This window comes from Microplitis demolitor, chromosome 6, assembly GCF_026212275.2.
Source record: "Microplitis demolitor isolate Queensland-Clemson2020A chromosome 6, iyMicDemo2.1a, whole genome shotgun sequence".
In the NCBI taxonomy this organism is placed as follows: domain Eukaryota; kingdom Metazoa; phylum Arthropoda; class Insecta; order Hymenoptera; family Braconidae; genus Microplitis; species Microplitis demolitor.
The window spans coordinates 18,519,426-18,539,245 of record NC_068550.1 but is presented as its reverse complement, the minus strand read 5'-3'; the positions used below and the strand labels follow the sequence as shown (position 1 = coordinate 18,539,245).

The following is a 19,820-nucleotide window of genomic DNA, read 5'->3' as shown; positions in this document are numbered from 1 at the left end:
GAGAAAAGGAAGAAATTAAAAGTGATGATAAAACGTGCAATTAAAAAAAAAAAAGATAAAAAGAGTAAAGACTATAAACCATATGATTCTCTTATCAACATCATCAATATGAATATTCTACTTTAAAGAAGACTGCAAGTGTAAACCTAAGAAACGAACTGTTTCACAATTTTCTATTTCCGTATCCGCAACCTTAATTATCCAACTTCTTTTACCTTTGACCCTCTTTCCATTTTCTTTTTTTCTATAGTTCTGTGTTCCCTCTACAAAAAATGTAAGACTTTGTCTTAGCCACAGATAAATCCAGTCCCAGATGCTTCAAAGTAAGGGTAAGGTTGTTCATGATCCTCTCAACCTTTTGGATAGCCACTGGAGTATTTTTATGGAGGGCAAATACGCAAGCATCGTCTGCATATTGAAGCAACAAACAGGACTTGTCGATTTTAACTGTATTATCTAACTCTGCAACATAGATTGCATATACTGCATAGAATAGGACTTAGTACACTTCCTTGTGGTAAGCCCCGAAAAACCCATCTAGTCTCGTCAATATCGCCCAACTGAAATTTAAGACGTCTTTTAGAAATCAAATTGTAAATAAATGTTAGCAGATTAGGAAAAATCCAAGGGCTTTCAGCTTTCCTATTCGTAACCCCGGCAGCACGTTATCATAAGCTGATGTCGAGAAACAGCGCAGTAGTTATTTCTTCTCTTTTAAAGCCTTTAATAATTTCCGCACACAGGATAGCAAGATTATCTGAACATTATCTACCTTTTCTAAATCCATTCTGAGACTCTGGGAGTTTCCAATTGTGTTCCAACCACATCATGCGAGTGTTAATCATCTTTTCCATATTCTTAGAAAGACAAGGAGCTAACGAGATTGGTCGATATTTATCCGATTCCGCCTTCGGAATGAAGAAAATGGAGTATTCCCTTCACTCCTCCGGGAATATCTATGAGCTATAAATTTGATTAAATAAGTCCAACAGGAGGATCCTATTCTCTTGAGGTAATTGGACAATTGTCCGATAGTCAATCTCGTCCAGCCCAGGACTGGAGTTTAGCTTAAGGTTAGAAATAGCGAAGTTGATTTCCTCAGAAGTAAATGAAAGATCCAGAAAAGCATCACCTTGAGCTGTTTCAAAATCCGGAATCGGGCCCTCAATCCAGGGGGGACAAAGTTCATCGATCATTTTCTTAACTGCAAGAATCTTACCCTCCCTATATTCATTTCGGTTGTCTCGGAAGTTCCGGCTATTTTTAAAACCCTTAGTACAATTCCATATAAATTTAGGATTTGTATCCTTGGTTCAACCCTCGCAGAAAGTTTTAAAACTTTCATCCTTGATACTCTTCGGACTCGCTCTAGTCTCCGCTTGGCACTTTTTCTATATTGAGAAATTAACTGAAGACCTATTGAACTTAAACTTCGCTAATTTAGCCCTTCGCAATCTAATTAACCCATCACACTTTTCATTCCCCCAGAGACAAGGGGACCCATTAGATCTAGGAGGGTCGACATTACTCTGACCTCGGTTATGGTCACGTCTATTAATTTCAGGACATGCGGAATGAATAGCATCCTCGATAGAATCTGCGAAAGTTGTATATTTAACCTGAACCTCGATATCTGACCTTATCAGTTCCCTGAGATCAAACACTTTATTAGGATAAGAATTCTTAAAACTTAACCAATCTATTGTTCTGTTATAAAGCCTATTATTCATCTCCAACTTTCCAATTAAATAACCAAGACGACCTAATGTCAGCGAAAGATAAATCAATAGCAGACTTTGAGCCTGTAGCTGGACAGAGGTGCGTTGGACTGCCATCATTGAGACATATGATATCACTTTCCTCAAGGCCCTCAACCAAAGCTTTTCCCATCTTACAACCCCCTAAGCTGTCCCATAAAGAATGGTGCGAGTTGAAATCACCAGCTAACAAAAATTGACCAGAAAATTGACTGAAAAAACGAGACCAATCGCCTCCATCAACGTCATGAGAAGGTAAGGGCAGTTAATAGCAAGAGACAATTGTAAATATACTATCGGCAGTGCTCAATCTGATTCCGCATACTTCAATTTTTCCATTACAATTCCAGAGATCCCGAATCACAACATACTTGAAGGTGTTTTGTAGCAAAATGGCAACATCCCTTCCAGTACTTTGTAGCCGGTCAGTCCTTACAGTGTCAAAACCCTTCAGGTACAATGTATCTTTCTTTTTGATTGATTGATATTTTATTATGCCAAGGCAAAATCCAAATGGCAAATTTCAAGTATATATAACGTAAACCGTTTTTCTTTTCACGACGGAGACGTGAAACACACCCGGAGTCGTATGTGGTCACCCAAGTGTATTAAAAAAATTATAAATAACAATAATAATTATTACTAATAATAATCTATAATTATAAACAAACTAAAGATGTGCCTGGTCCAGCTCCTCAGGCTGGGTTAGTGCACGAGGGCGCCAATCCGTTTTTACAAAACGGACAAAACTAATAACGATCAGGGGAGAGATCACGGGACAAAATCTTGAGCGAGAATGTATGCACCAAGCGGAATGACAACCAAACAAATATATAATGAATAAAAAATAATAATAAGGAATAATTACTACTAAATATATCCAGGAAACAAACAAATAAATATTAGCTATCACTGGGTTTCTTTTACTAAATTATTCAATTCAAAATATATTTAAATAAACTCAACAAATGGTTACAATAATAATCAATTCAATTCAAATAATATTATTAAATTCTCCACTGGAGAAACCAAATTACAAATTACAAACTTCTACTCAATATAATTAGTATACTTAAGTCTTTATAACAAAATTGTATTAAATAATAATAATAATAATCTTTTCTTATTTTAAATTATTTACTCTGGGGAGAGAAAGACACGGGTACTCCATATATGTGGCAACACTGGGTTGCATACCATTAAATTAGAAAATAAATTTTACCCAGAGAAATAATATTAAATATTCAACTATACTTTTAAAATAACATATGAAATACTAGTGTAAGACAAGGAGCCACACTTGCTATCCTTGTCTAATCCTTCAAGGAATTCGCTCGACGCGTCTACGTACATGGAACGTACGCCGAACGAATTCAACTTATTATAACAATATCACTCAGTGTCAATTTTCTATGAAATAAATACCGCGATCAACTCTACTGAAGGACCAGCGATAGCCGATGCAACAAATGATAACACAATTGACTTACCGGCGTTGACAAAAATTACTTCCGGATCTATTCAACCATACGATATTCAAACTATACTTTTGACTCAATATAATAAAAAACCAATTATTCAAATTAACCAAACTTTAACTATGTAATTATTTCATTAAGGCAACTGGGCCAGAACAATCTACTCAGATATAATCACGGACAACAACACGTCCTACCTTAACAAAATCCCGGTCTTCTCTGACTATATCTTTTCTTGATTTTTCCGAGGGAGGGTAATCACTCACGTGTTATCCCCTCTCATGACCTCGGACCCGAAATTATAAATTAAAATAAAATATTTAAAATTGTCACACGACCTGAGTTGTATCATAATAATAAATTAAATAATATTTCCTATCAATAAACATAAACATAATCTGTACTATCTCTTTCAAATAATAAAATAATAATCAATTTAGTGCACCACGTGGCTGGATAAAAATATCGATTTTTATCCCCACTATATCGACTTACTCTCCCTTCGGTCGATATTTTTATCTACAACATACGCGCACGTGTGCTACTAACTGAAATAAAAATATCGATTAAGTACATAAATTCAAAATAATTATCAAAACATATATATAAACATAATAAACGATAATATCAATAAATCCATAATTGAATCATACTACAATAATCTATCAAAATAATATAAATATTTGAATGATAATAAATTATAATAAATGAATGCGCTTCATTTGAGCTAGGAGTTGTTGTCAAATTCACGGCGAGATGGAAAAGCGCGCGCAGCGATTCACGTTTGAATTGCTATTCGACATATATAATACAAGTATACAATATTTTAAAATCAAATACTAGGTAAAAAATGTGAGTTCGTAATAATAAACATAATTATAAAATATAGAATAAAATATACGATAGATTTAACTCAATAATAAATCAAATAATTTAATGATCTTAAGCTAAACACCATCACACAATTTGTTTTAGTAGTCCAAGTTTAATAAATAGTCAAAGGCTCTGTGTTTAAATACTCCCAAACTGCTTGAATTTACAATTTCAATTGGTAGTTCTTCCCACATCTTTATGACCGAAACCAGGAATGATTTCTCTGAGTAAGTAGTTGTATAATTAGGTAGTTTAAAGCAAGTATGTTTTTTGGCTGAAAGTCTTTCAGACCGTCTGACATCAGCGTCTTCAATAAGCAGATTACGTAGATACATGGGTTTACCCTCATTCAATAACTTGAAGAAAAAACATACCATGTAATAGAGTCTGCGACATTTAACTGATAATCAACCCAGGTTGCGGCGATGTGGAGTGACGTATTCATCTTTTCTGAAGTTCAAAATGAACCTTATTGAAGAATTTATTGCACGTTGCAATTTGAGATTGTTTTCGGATGTACAATCAATAAGTACTAAACTTCAATAGTCGATAAGAGGTAAAATAGTTGCTGAGACTAAAAGCTTTCTGATTTCTACAGTGAAAATATTCTTACGGACTTTCAGACTATGAAGTGATAAATTTATCTTCTTGCTTAAGAGTGAAACATGATTATTCCAAGATAGGTTTTGACTCAAGTTTAATTCCAAACACTTCGCTGATTTGACATAGGGGATGGTGACACCATTAACTACAATAGGAGGTACCTCGATGGAATGTAATTGTCTCAATTTACTATTTGAACCTAAAACCATAGCCTTTGTCTTTTTGAGCCATGTCTCTGAAAGAATAAAAATATCAGTAACACTAGAATAACGTTCAAGTTCGGAAAATTTTAATCTAATACTTCTGGCATTTCATTGAATAATACTTAATGAATGTCCAGTACTCTTCTTCTTATTGGGCAGCGCCATGTTCACAATGAAGTTGAACCGTCTTCACAATCCGTCCAATTAGCAAACTCGTATTCGGAGCCTCTAATAAAGCATTTAAAAGTTTCTGCAACGCCTCTCCTATCAATTCAGTAAGACCATTATCCACTGGACGTACTCCTTTCTGATTAAGCTTTTTAGATGGAGACTCAATACTAGCAGGAGGATGCTTCTAAACATCCAGTTTTGAACTATCTTCTTTGATTCTTCTACGTGGTATATCCTTAACCAAATTCTTCTTATTTGGAGGAAGAGGCGGAAAATCCTTAACCGATCTAACAACATTAACTGATTCTCTTTCATTACTAGGTTTATCATTCTTATGCTTGAAAATTTTTTTAGCCTCTAAAAAGAATATGTTGTTTCTAGCCATCCCAAGTTTAGTCTCCCGTTCTAAGGTTTTACTCGGGCAGCGGGAATCAAGGGCACTATGATTCCCGTTACAGTTTACACATGACTTAGGTTTTCTACAGGACCCGGCTTCTCATTGAGGATGGTTCTGTTCTCATTGCAAGCAAACCTCCCTTGAGCAAAATTTTTTAAAAATTTTATTTAAATCCACGGTTATCAAAATATTTTTTTTTCAGAGCTGTCATTAGCAACAAGAATTCCCGCGTAAATTTAAATGGGTATTTCTTGAAAAATAGCGCGCTCTAACGGCAAAAATCCGATCCCCTAAATTGATAACATTCTTTTAACATTACGTTCGGACTCCTTGTATCTACTACTTCATGGAGTAGCCAGTACTACGTAGATAGGACCCACTGCTATCTCTATTCTTTTTTTCTACAGATGGCACTGACTACTATCTAATATAGTAGCCAGTTCTAACCGTTTGTAACCGGGAAAATTGAATTATATTTTTTTATTGTATTATTTAAATTTGCCTAGCTAGCCATAGTACGACTGCGCATTCGGCTTCAGAATTTATAGTAGTTCGCATCCAGTTCTTGTTGACTGCTTAAGTCAAGATCCTGAGGAAGGCTTCAAGAGCGCAAATCTAAATTATAGAGGGCGTTTCACCAGTGTATAAAAATCAGGAACACTCGGCTCTTTCTTTTTCGTCGGCCGGACACCGTCCTGGCTTTCCGTTCCATCAGGCCTGGTAGGCCTCAATCTCTGTCACCACCTGGAGATGCCATATTTGGGTTGCGGCACAACTTACGAAATATCACGGAAATATCAGCCGTATCATTGTCACCTTGGGTACGTGAACTGGGCGAGTCTTGGTCAGCGGGAAAGCCCTTATTTACCTAGCTTACGGTAAATATTGTATTAAGTGTATTGGAAGGTCATGTCGTTATGGAGGATTGGGACAGTTCGAGCAGGAAGGATGAAAGCCTGGCCACTTCGCCTTGGATTTTGGATCATAAGTCCGCAGTAAGATTATATAAGTGTGTTGTACGCGAGGCAAACCATTAATTAGACTATTGTTATTGCAATTAGTTTTCCGGGTAAATTTACATTCGTGAGATGTACGTGAGTGAAACAGCCACGCAGGCATGAGTTTGAGTACGCCATTTTAAACATATGTTATATTGAGTGAAGTAGAGTCCGTTTGATATTATCGGGATTAAATTATTAATGTTATATAGTGATATAGATTCTATTGAACGTTCAAATTTAATAAAAATTAATAGTTAGTCAATTGTTCATATTATAACCACTGAGTATAGTTAATCAAATTTCTTTTCCTTCGATTCATTATTCCTAGTGACCAAGAAGCGGGATGATACCCGACCCTAACAGTTTCATTGTATATAAGTTAGCCTAGTCAGTCAATTCAGTACCAAGAGGCTGAGCTGACTGTTAATAATAAAAAAATATCTTAGTGGCGCCTAACATGTAAACCTTGCCAGTCGCCATTGTGATCGTGTCTTGAAGGTGTAGGTCACCTTAGCACATCAAATAGGTCCCGGTTGTACAGTGATCATGGCCGAGCCGTCTAAGGCGCAAGACCTAGGCCTCTCGAATTTGATCACTGGCCAGGCGTGGGTTCGAATCCCAGCGGTTGCCGAAAGAATTTTTCACAAAAACAGCGTGAGGTCTTTTGGCCCTGAGGTTCGTCCTGTCGTCGATCCTTCAATTCGATCTGGTTTCAAAATTGAATTTGATTTGGTTGAGGCGTGAATTGGATTGGTATATGAATTCTATCATTTGGCTAGGTTGGATATGCCCAAGACCTTATCATATACATATATTTATTGAAAGAAAAGTAGCTAGTTCTATTTATTTTTTTCCGTGTAAGCATTAGAAAAATTTTTCTCACAACTCACTTCATATGTTATAACAGCAAATTCATATTATTTACCATAACAACTGTCATTTAGCTGCGTTTACCAATATCATTTTGTTGTCATAGCAAATTGCTGCGTAATTCTGACATTTATTATGACAAAACAATTTTTTTCAGTTAATTAAATATAATTCGGTTCAGCAATATCTCTTTATTTAAAAAAGTACAGCATTTTGAAAATTGCCGTTGGAAATAATTTATTCTAAGGTAGTAAAAAAAAAAAGTAATCGATCAAATAAGAAAATTAATGTCTCGGTAAACATCAACAGTAATTTATTACCTTTAAATTAATTAAAACTAAAATTGATATTTTGATACAAATGGTTTATAAAAACTCAATATAATTTACACTAATCAAAATTATAATACAAAACGATCGTCGCTTACTTCAATATAATATTATATATATATATATATATATATATACATATATATAAATAAAAAAAAACTAAAAAAAATTAACTTTGCAATAAAATCTTATTTCAACATATAATTTTACAAAATATTGAACACAACAATTAATTTTCTTATATTAATGAACTATTTAATTCTTTGCAAATTTTTTTCCACTACTGAAACATTGGCGATTTCCAAAAAAAAAAAACACCATTAAATAACTGGAATCTATTTGATAAACTATACACCCATTTTTTAAAATGTTCTTAAAAATAAAGCTTGAAAAACTGGATAAAATATTTAGTTCAATTCATCATATAGTTTTTATTCTTCAATCCTTTCATTTAAAGTAACAAAATAAATTACATTATCTACTACGAGTCACAAAAAGTTTTAATAAAAAAGATTAATTAATAATTATAATTAAATACTAAGTTTGTTTTTATTTTTATCATTGCCGTATTTTCTTTAGTATGGTTCAAGCAATGTTGAAGGAGATAATTTCTTAAGATTTTTTTATTTTAATTGCCTACTCGGATTTTAGATCTTCCGAAAAGGATCGATTATTTTTTAGATATTTGATTAAAAAAAACTTGAAATATTCAATTAATAAAACAATTGATTCGATTATAATTATGAGCTCAATTCAAATTGTTTGATAAAACTTCTATTTAACCATTTATTATTATTATTATTGTTATTATTACATTTTATGATATATTTATTATAATTAGTACCAAGTCTTATTTATTTGATATACACAAGTCACAAGTATGAAGGAAAAGGAAATAACTTATTGTGGAGCCAAAAAATTGTTTTTTTAAACTTCCTGCTAAGAAAATAAAACCTTTGAAAATATCGGAATGCAAAGTACTTAGTCTCATTTTAAAAAATTAGGTTTTCATTTGATGCCGATGTTGGCAAGTCCTAGGAAGCTTTAAACTATTTTTAGAGTGATGTCTGTGTACGTATATGTTCACGGGAGCACACGCGTGTGTGAGTGTGTGTGTGTGTGTGTGTGTGTAAATGTAAACCTTCCAGATTTCTTTTTATAAATCAACCGATGTAACGGACTTTCACGACGATCAAATTTTGTGCAGATATGTCCCTACCCGGGAAAAAATGATCAGATATGAACAGTCACGAATTTTCAGGTCTGATCAGATTTGAAAAATGACTGAGTCTGACCAGACCTGGCTGGGCATGTTCAGGTCTGATCAGGTATGTTCATGTCTGTTCATGCCCATCCGGGTAAAAGAATTATAGATAAAAAATGGCCCTATATAATGATATATATATATATCTATATACATTAACGCAAAAATTAAAGGAACAGAAAAATTCCATAAATTTTTTAGTGATTTTTGGAAGGCTTTAACTTTGTAAAAATAATCGTATCGAGATTAAAAAAAAAAGCATTATATAGCTCGAAATCTCTAGTTTCGGTGCATTTTTATTAAAATTATTTAAAAGCTCTGGTTATTGCGAAAACATGAGAAACACTGCGAGACAAAAAAATTCTAATTTTTTTTTTTTTCGAAGAGCCCACGGACCGTGGAAAAATTTTTCAACTAAATCAATGCATAAGTCATTTAGAAAATTTATTCAGCTTCAATCTGGCTTTTTTTTAAATCTAGTTAGATGATTTGTTGCAGAGATATCAGCCTTCAAACAAAAAATGATCCATTTGGCTTTGATCATCGATAATAAGGGTACTAATAATCGCACAGTAAATTTGAGGGCAGCGTTAAAAACTTGAATAAAGTCCCTAAAAGACATTCTCATCATTTAAAAAAAAAATTAATATTTTTAACATCCATTAGAAGTGAGGACAAAAAAATGACTTTTTTTGGTTTTTTAGTAAATCAACCGCTACTCTGTAAATATCGATGAAAAGACTAATGTCTCTAGGGACTTTCTTTAGCTTAATGTACCCTTAATAACCCTGTAAATTTTCAAATTGATCGATCGAACCGTTTTTGGGGGTGATCGATCAAAGTTTTGCTAAACAATTAAAGGAACAACTTTTGTTCCTTTAAGGGGAGCCGGTGGTCTAGAAATTTTGAAAAATCGATTTTTTTTTGCATATTTCGAAAGTATAGTATTTCAAAAATATACTGTAAAAATATGGTGATGATCTCCCCAGTATGTTCTAAAAACTATTTAGCAGGCTGGCCGAGTAAGGAATTTTTATTCTATTGTGCGGCGGAAAACATCTGCTTTGGTTTCTATACCTAAGTTATAATAACGATAAACAAGTCAAAATGTAATGAAAAACAAGAAAAACCGAAGAAGTGCACAAGAAAAAAATATGGTGCTGGAATAGCTGATTAATCGTAAGTATATGTTCAAATCTAGTTTTATTCAGAATTTCTTCGACTAAAACTTTAAACGCGTTTATCTCGAAACTACTTTTTCTGCCTGGCGTAGTTGAAAAAAAAAATTATCCGTTCGATTGCTTTCAAATTTAAATATGTTGTTTAATACACCAATAGCTGTAGCTGGTACTAGAATAAAATTTTTGCGTTGAATATTTCTATTTTTTAACATGCAAAATGTTACGAAAAAAAAAAAAATTTTTGGACTAAAAATTTTAACAAAGTGCCACTTCCTAAAAGATTTTTTTTTCTTATTCTAGTACCAGCGATAGGTATATTTGCACTGATTAAAAATCCATTAAATTTCTTTGTTTCAGACCCACAGAAGAGCTGAATTGTTCTACGCCACCCGGGTCCCTTTTTTTAAAGGAGCTGGGTTCAACGCCATCTTTTAAATACTAAAAATAATTTTTAACTTCCCGCTAAGAAAATCGACGATTTTCAAAAATTTCGGGAAGTTATTGTTTTCACCCCGATTTTCGAAAATCGAGTTTTCATCAGATGTCGACGTGTTGAGGTCCTAGGAAGCTATTCTGACTATTTTCAGAATGATGTCCGAATGTCTGTGTGTGTGCGTGTGTGTGTGTGTGTGTATGTATGTATGTAAACTCTTTGTAACTTTTGAAGTAATGAATCGATTTGGATGGTTGAGGTGGCAATCGAAAGAGCTTGTTAGCCTTCAACTTTTCTGAAAATTTCAGATTATTTGATCGAATAGACTCGAAAATATTGGCGAATTACGAAAAAAAAAAATTTTTTTTTTAGTTTTTTATTGATTTCTCAAAAACGACTTATACGATCGACTTCAAAATCTAATCAGCTCTAGTACTCAATAAAACGTGTCGATTGCCACCTCAAACATAAAAATCGGATAATTCGTTCGAGAGTTATCGCGGGAGAAAGAAATGGTGAAAAACGGTTTTTTCTAAATATTCTAGAAACGACTGACGCGATCGATTTCAAATTTTAATCAGCTCTAGAATTCAATAAAACGCGTCGATTGCCACGTCAACTATCAAAATCGATTGATTAGTTCAAAAGATATCGGCGTTGAATTGTTAAAAAAATAACATTTTATGTTATTTTTTCCGGATAAATCATAATATAACGTAACAAAATGTGCCTGATATCATACCAACTCATCTTTTTTTATGGTTTCTTTTGATCATATAATGTCATCGAACTTGGTTTTTAGTTTAAATCATATTATCAACGAAAAAATCGATAAAACGTAGTTTTTAATATTTTTATCGGATATTTCATATTTCATTATTTCTTACATGAGTCAAAATTTATTTAAATCTTGATTTTGATCCCCGACATTGATTTCTGCCTCAATACACTTATTTTACTGAACAAAATCAGGAACTAAATCTTAAAAACCTCTTCATTGATGATTTTCGATTCTTAAATTTTCAAACTTCAGCATAACAGGTAACTTGTTAGAGCTTGAAAAGATCATAAAAAAACAATTGCATGTGATAGCATTTTCGAGCTCGAAGAGCTCGAAAATATATCTACACTAATGTTTTCGAGCTCTTTGAGGTCGAAAACAGCGGGAAGTTTTGGGGCTGGCCCGCAGGGTCAACCGACAGACCGATTTTTTTTCTTAGCTTTAAGCATTTTGTGTATATTAATCACAATAAAATAATCTCTCGAAATTTCAAAAGGTTTAATATTTATTAACCCTTTCCCGGCTCGGAGTATCGGCGAGTCTAGGTGTGAGTCATGTGGGGATAGAGCTAATGAAAGTCCGACGTAAGTCTGTATGAGTGAAAGTTTAGATGTGGTATTGTAGAGGAGCATCCTCTTCGACCATTTTTCCGGTCCCCTCTCTAGAAAACAAACTATGGCTCTCTCCTTTTAAGAATAAGACGTACGATTCCAATTAAGTGTAGGGATTCAAGGTCGACCAGAAAAGGGTTAACATATAAAAAAAAATTTTCTTTACATTATGAAATTTTCAGCCTCTAAACCACCGGGTCCTCTTAATTGTGTAATCATAATCAAAATGAAGAAGTAATTTTTTTCGACTTTTCTTTCATTTTTGCGTTGGTTACTTAGTAAATGTGAGGGAAAGAGAGAAAAAAATAAAAAATTTTCAAAAAGGTGTCAGGAAAAAAATTTTCGACCACAAAAAACAAGTTTCAATTTTTTTTGTTTTCGTTGACTTTTTTTTTATATTTTCTGGAAATGTTTTATTTTTTTTACTTTCCCTCACATTTACTGAGTAACCAACGCCAAAATGAAAGAAAAGTAGAAAAAATCTATTTTTTCATTTTGATTATGATTATAATCAAATTTGGAAACACCTTGTGGAAACTCACATAGAAATCTAGGCTGAATTCCCATTTTTTTTTCAATTAATAATTATGATTAAACTAATTTATAGTTTGCATGTAATTTATAACTAGGATTCTTTTCATTTATTATTAAAAAAATACCTAATTATCAAATCAAGATTGAGTTCCAATATTTGATTTTTTACAACCCTGAGTTTTCAAAAGATGTTAAGAATCGTCGTAAACTGAACGAGACAGGTCAGCTTAGTGGACAGCGGACGTGCTTCATAACACGAAGGTCTTGGGTTCGAGATCCGTTAGGAGTAAAATTTGAATAACACTTTTCAGCCAGTAAACATTAATACTAACAAAATAAGTTGATTTAAAATTGAGCTATGCTTAGTCAAACATAATTATGCTTGCTCAAGCATGATCATGCCTGAATATTTGCCAGTCATGAGCATGCGTGATCATGTATCAGAAAGCATAATCATCCCGGGTATATACTCAGATCATACCCAAATCATCTCATGTTTTGGGTACATTTTGTTATTTTTTACATTTGAATGATACTGAGAAAATATTCCAAACTCGATTTATACTCAAATTATATTGAAATTAGAGCGGCTAAGGGCAATATTTTTTTACATCAGTCTTCACTCATGACAAAGACAAAAAGATTCTTTGATGTTAGTAGTAAATAAATTTGTAGAATACGTAAAAAATTATAAAAATATTATTTCAATTAACCCTTCGTCCGTCGCGCTATGAGCGCGGCACCACAATTTTTATCAAAAGACTATTTAAAAAGAAAATAAATTTCCTAGACCTTTGAAAGTTTATGAGTTCTTCTACTATACCTTTTAGTATCGAATGAATAAATGATAATTATTTTTTCGATGTTTTGAATATTCAAAAAATAATTTTTTTTGTCGGAAACCCTGAGAAACGCGGCGATCTGCCACTGGCACGAGTGAACTCGGATATTTTATTAATAAAATAATTTAAATTATATGGACATTATTTTTAAAAAAATGTAATGTTATCGAGAATGTAATTCTCACTAATCAATACATTTTTTTTTAGACAGGATGCCTAGTACTGAGTCAATAGTAATTTTGGACTTGTTGATGGCTTCAAGAATGGCAGCATCCCCTTGTAGGGAAGAGTTGAAGGTAATTCCCAGATAGGTAAAGGAGGATACCATCTCGATAGATTTATTTTTGAAAGTGAATGTTTCGTTTCGCTTATCGGCTCTACCGCTGCAGCTTACTAGTAATATTTTTATCTCGGAGACGTTGACAGTGAGTACATTGATATCGCAATATGCTTCTAGGGCTTCCAGTAATTTTCTCAAATGTATAGCTGTACAAGCTAATAGTGCCAGATCATTAGCGTATTTCAAATCTATAATGGCTTTTGTGCCCCCTAGGTTGAGTATTAAGTTTTTACTTTTAAGGAACCCTACTAGGTCCGCAATGTGAAGGATAAAAAGCAGAGGGCTTAAGATCTCTCCCTGAAGGATTACCATGGTAAAGTCGATTGGTGAAAACAGATCGTTATCAAGCTTGACTTGCATCTTGGCTGTGTCGTATAGTCTCTTGAGTATATCAATTATTTTCGAGCTTAATCCCAAGTGAAAAAGTTTATTCTAGAATTTGTTGGGAACACTGTTGAACGCACGTAGAAAATCGACAAATATAGGCGGGTATTTCCTGGAACCGAATAGCCATTCGTAGGGTGACGAATAAGCAGAACACGTTGTCAGCGAAACCCTTACCGGGACAAAAACCAGACTGCTCTTCTGAGATCAGTTTATTGTCCGTGGCTCACTTATGTACCCTCGTACATATAATTTGCGTAAAAATTTTTACTATACAGTTAATAAGAGTGATGCCGCGGTAGTTGTTGGAGTCGCTGAGATCGCCTTCTTTATGTAGCATAGCCATTTTGACACTGGGCCAGTCTGAGGGTATATCTTCTGTATGAAGTATCTTATTAAATAGTGCTAATAAGTACCAGGATCAATTATCACGAAGCATTTCAAAGAGCTCATATCTAATGCCGTCAGAACCAGAGGCTTTTCTTGCCTTAAATTTTTCAGACTATCCAAGAGTTCTCTCATTCAGATTTTACCATCAGTAGTTGAGTGCACATGTCCGTCAAAAGGAGCTAAAGGAAGACTTAGGTGGATAAACTGATGCAAAGAACTGTTCTCAAGTGTTGAGTGGAATGTTATTGTGACGGTATTAGAGTTTACGGACTGAGTTAACCGCTGCCCGGAATTCGGAGGTGTTTTTAATTGAAGCGAATTTCTTGTGGATGAGCTGTTCATACACTTGTCTCTTTTCTTTTATGGAGGCATGGTATTCCTTTTTCTTTGCATAATATGTGTTCCAGATCAGGTCCTTTGAAGGGGGTGATTGACAGGTTATTAATAGACTATTAGTGGCTAACTTTAAGCTGGTACACTCTCTGTCAAACCAGAGTTTGTTCATGTATGTTCTCTTGTGAGATGACTTAATCATGTTAGAGGCGTATGCACCATCGAGTATGGCAGCATGTAGTCTCCCTTGGATAGCGTCTGTTGATTCAGAATCAAAGTGGGCTGTAACTAAAGGGGAGCATAGTAGGCGGTTTTTGTAATGATCAGCTAGATGAGGTCGCCACCGCAATATAGCCTTACAATCTAAACTAATACTAGTACTTAGCTTAAAGTAGAGTTCGGTGAAGAGTTTTAGATGTCCTTGAACTGGCTGGTTGGATTGGTCCTTTAGGATACTTTTCTTGGACCGCGACACTCGTACCTTAAGTTCAGCTTCTCTTATACTTAATTGTAGGAGGTGCATTGGATACACGGGTAAATTCACTCAGACACTGGTTCAGTTATTAACAAGATAATTATTTATTTAACTAATTATTCGTTTCGCCACGTCGCACACACACTGATTACAAAATGTCTGATATTAAGCAACTAATTGTGAGTAATGTCGTTGATACTGTGATAAACTGCACAGAACCTTCTATCAATTTACTGATAATCGTCTGAAATTACCCGATAAATTGTATAATACTAACTGATTATTGTATTTATTAACTACATGTAATAAATATACTGAATAATTAACCGAATTGACTAAATGTAACTCAATATAACGTTAATTATTGCAGACAATTCACTGGTTTAATTATACTTCCAGTTACGATACTAACTGATCTTGAGTAACTGATAATAAGCAATAAGTGAAGGCACCAAAACTCAAGCCGAAAAAGGTGTAAAGCGCGCATTAGCACGTACTTTTATAGGCGGCTGCACCATATTGAAGCACGTGATAATAACCATCCGAATACAATTGGAGGCGCACGATCCCATATCGTAACACCACAACAGCGTACACAGATATCTACTCTGTCATCCGCGCAGTCAAATGATCGTATCAGGAGATCAGGATCTAACTCTTCAAGATCATTATCAAGATCCGTAGGAGGCACGTACACGTGTTTATATTGCGGAAAAAAAGGAGATCACCGGATGAGAGACTGCACGGATGACAGAGCAGATATCTGTGTACGCTGTTTAAAAGTGGGAGAAACAGTGAAAAAATGTAGCTGTATAAAAAGCTGAAAGAGCGAGTGCAACAAATGCAGGGGTTGGCACTCGTCCCACTTATAGTTCCTGCTTATGCATCACATCAGCGGCCAGGGGGTGAATCATCCCGCCACTGCTATGTAGATATCGAATGCAATGTCAAAGTTGACCACGAAACATCGAGCGAGTCGGAAGTAAGTGGTGTAATTAATAACGGAACGGATAATAATAAAATTTGTGACCACAAATATACCAGTGTCAGATATTGCAGTGTCAGAATGGGCAAGTGTATATCGAAGTGCTGCTGGGAGGACTATTACGAGCCATCACCGGTGAGGGTGAGGAAACCAGCGGTGACAGAGCAACAACCCAGAAAAGTTTATAGCATTAGAATACCAGAAGGTGCACGAACCTATCAACAGATTCGGATTTCTATAAGTAAACACTTTACATGTCTAGTGAAAATGAATAACATGATATGTACAGCATTGTTCGACTCCGGTGCCAGCAGAAATTTCATAACACTGCAGGTCGCAGATAAAATACCAGATAATATAACTAAAACTAAATTTGACTCGGCTGAAAGTTCTTCTATTTTAGCAGATAAGTCAGCTATTTAAAGTTTACGAAGAATATTTATTACATTTGAAATAGATAGAGTCGAAATAAATGCGAAAGGAGCTCGAAAATACTTTTGTATGCCTTTGTTTTCGAAAAATAACGTTTTTTAACATTTTTTCTACAACGATATCTCTCGAACGAATAAACCGATTAAGACGTTTAAGGTGGCAATCGACGCGTTTTATTGAGTTCTGCAACTGATAAAATTTTTAAATTGATTTATCAACTCGTTTTTGAGAGATTTCGAAAATACTAAAAAATTTTTTTTTTTTTTTCAATTCTTTCGTTAACGGTTTCTCTTGAACGAATGAACCGATTTTGATTGTTAAGGCGGCATTCGACGCGGCTTACAAAAAGCTGATTAGATTTTGAAATCAATCCATCGAGCGAATTAAAAGTTATTCGAAAAAAATATTGTTGAAAAAATTTTATTTTTGAAATATCTCCAAACGTACCCTACCGATTAAGCTCAAATTTTTAGTGTTTATAGTAAATAACAAGCCGCGTCGAATGGCACCTCGAAAATTAAAATTGGTTCATCCGTTCAAAAGTTACAGAATATTTACATACATACGTACGTACGTACATACATACATACACTCGGACATCATCTTGAATTTAGTCAGAATAGCTTCCTAGAACCTCAAAACGTCGACATTTGTTGGAATTTCGATTTCCACAAATCGGGGTGAAACGAATAACTTCCTAAATTTTTGAAAATTCGCAATTTTCTTAGCGGGAAGTTAAAAATATCTTGTCAAAAGCTGAATAACAAGAGACAGTTAAGAAGACCGCACAAGGCCTGGCGCCTGAATCAACACGTACGATTGCCACGCAGACCATCAAGAACAGGTTGACTTGAATTCTAGAACCAGGTTGTCTTAAGTGCAAGGAACGAGATCATACGTTTGATAAATGCCCAAATGATTTCAGGGATGAAAGCTATTGTACCAACTGCAGAAGATTGGGGCATACCAATAATAATTGCCCGTATCAGACTTGGCGTACAGATGGATACCAAGCTATGAATCAAGCGATGCTCGACCCAGTATCCATTTGTGAATGACGCTTGTCAAGATTGCAGACAGCGGGTTCAGTTGACCTAAGCAGCACGGGGAGCATATTTAGTCCTGCCTCCGTAAGTACTAGATGATGACAACGAATTTACGTGCGGAATCAAATTGATAAAAGATTGCTCGAGAAACCAGTGTGATAACCAAAAGTAGTGATTAATACATAAACCGGTTTTTTGTTCATTTTTATTTTTTGTTTTTTGTTTCCATTTTAATTATTATTGATCCTTGTTTGTTTACTATTGAGAACATAAATTCTAATTCTCCATTGTGACTGTTACGTCGTGGTCGATGTTTTGTCGCTGGCGTGGTTAAGCGGTCGATTTGAATTGGACGTAATGAGAACTTACATATAATTATAAATAATTATTTGATAGGGGTTGAACAGCCACCATTCGGTGGTTGAAATAAACTGGTTATTATTTTATATCTCAATCCGATTTATTCAATTGTAAAAGAATAATTTCAATAATGTGAAAATATACAATTGAATCAATTTATATATTGTTAAAGTTCATCTAACAATAACTTCGAAAGGGTGAGAAAGAAGTTGAGTGTTTAGTATTGGGCCTGACTGCTCTCTATGATTCTATATTTCAGACTGACTCCTCTTGATCGAGAAAAACTAAAGTAAGTCTCTTATCAATACGAGGCGCTTGGGCATCAGGCCCGCGCATCGTTCGATATAGAGGGGTGGATCGTGATAAGCAATATTCTCGAATGATACATTCTCCGTTCTCACGCTTTCTCCGTTTTTGTTATTAACAAATGAGTTACTTATCTATGAACAAAAGTTATCTTAGCACAAAATAGATGTTTGTGCAGCTGCACGTCTCGAGGATTTACTCGAGGCGTCAGCGTTTATTTGTACATAACAAATATTGAGAGAAAAATAACTTTATCAATATGTTTCAAATATTTTAAATAATATCATATCATTTTATGTTCTATTATTTTATATTATTATGTTATGCTATATTATTATATTATATTATATCCTATAATATAGAGTAACTTATTAATTATGCAACTTGCTAAATTATCAATATACATCTTAATTAATTAGTTAGGTCTCAGATCAGTCTCTTAATAATTAGTATTTAAAAATAGTCAGAGACATCTGATGAGCAGGCTGGGACGTAACAGTGACATTGTATTATGTTTATTTGTTATTTATCAGATTTAGAAAATTTCAACACTCTCAACTGAAGATTGGTATTATCAGTATTGTTTATTGTTATTTTTTCTACTACCGGAAAAGTGTATCTGAAGTAGACTAGAGAAACGGACAATGATGAGCCCAGAAGTGAAATAACATTTATTGTGCTTATAGCTATATTTATTATTGTATTTAATATATGAAAAATTTATAATATCTTGATATAACTGGGATATTAGCTAATGATTGAACAGCAATATCACCAGCTATAGCCACAGTGTGAATGGAAACCTATTGTATTGTATGGAATGAATGAATGTTTCCGTCGGCGCTATTAGTTTAATTTAACTTCAACCGGACTCATATTAATTTGTCATTGGCATAACTCTGGGTTAAATTTAAGAGGGGTGGTGTTACAATGTGGGATCATGCGTCTCCGATTTTCTTCGGGTGGTTATTATCACATGCTTCAATATAGCGCAGCCACCTATAAAAGCACGTGCTAATGCGCGCTTTACACCTTTTTCGGCTTAAGCTTTGGGACCTTCACTTATTGCTTATTGTAAAAGACAAGTCTCATATTGTGCTAGCAGGGTAATACTCACGAAAAGCTGCAAGACTCCATCTAAAGTGCAGGTGAACGTAAGCTCTAACGCTACAAGCCATTATCAATGTAGACCTAAACTTTGAGATCTCTTTTCTTCTTTATAATGATGGATTTATTCGAGCTGCTGTTTACCGTAGCTTTGATTCTGTCACCAAGTTCGCCGATACGTTTCGCGCTGAGTATGCAGTTTTCAAGAGTAAATTATCCGCTATAAATTTATTGATTTTGACTGTAACATCCTCATTGTTTTTGGTTAATTCTCTGATGATAATGTCGTTACGCCGAATATACTTTTCAACTTTGTAAATACTAGCGTGCAGTA

The 19,820-nt window shown here is 34.2% G+C and overlaps 1 pseudogene; it reads right to left on the bottom strand.

Annotated features, from left to right (window-relative positions):
• Positions 1–1,391: 1,391 nt before the first annotated feature.
• Positions 1,392–5,079, bottom strand: LOC128668063 (uncharacterized; annotated as a pseudogene).
• Between the last annotated feature and the right edge of the window lie 14,741 nt (positions 5,080–19,820).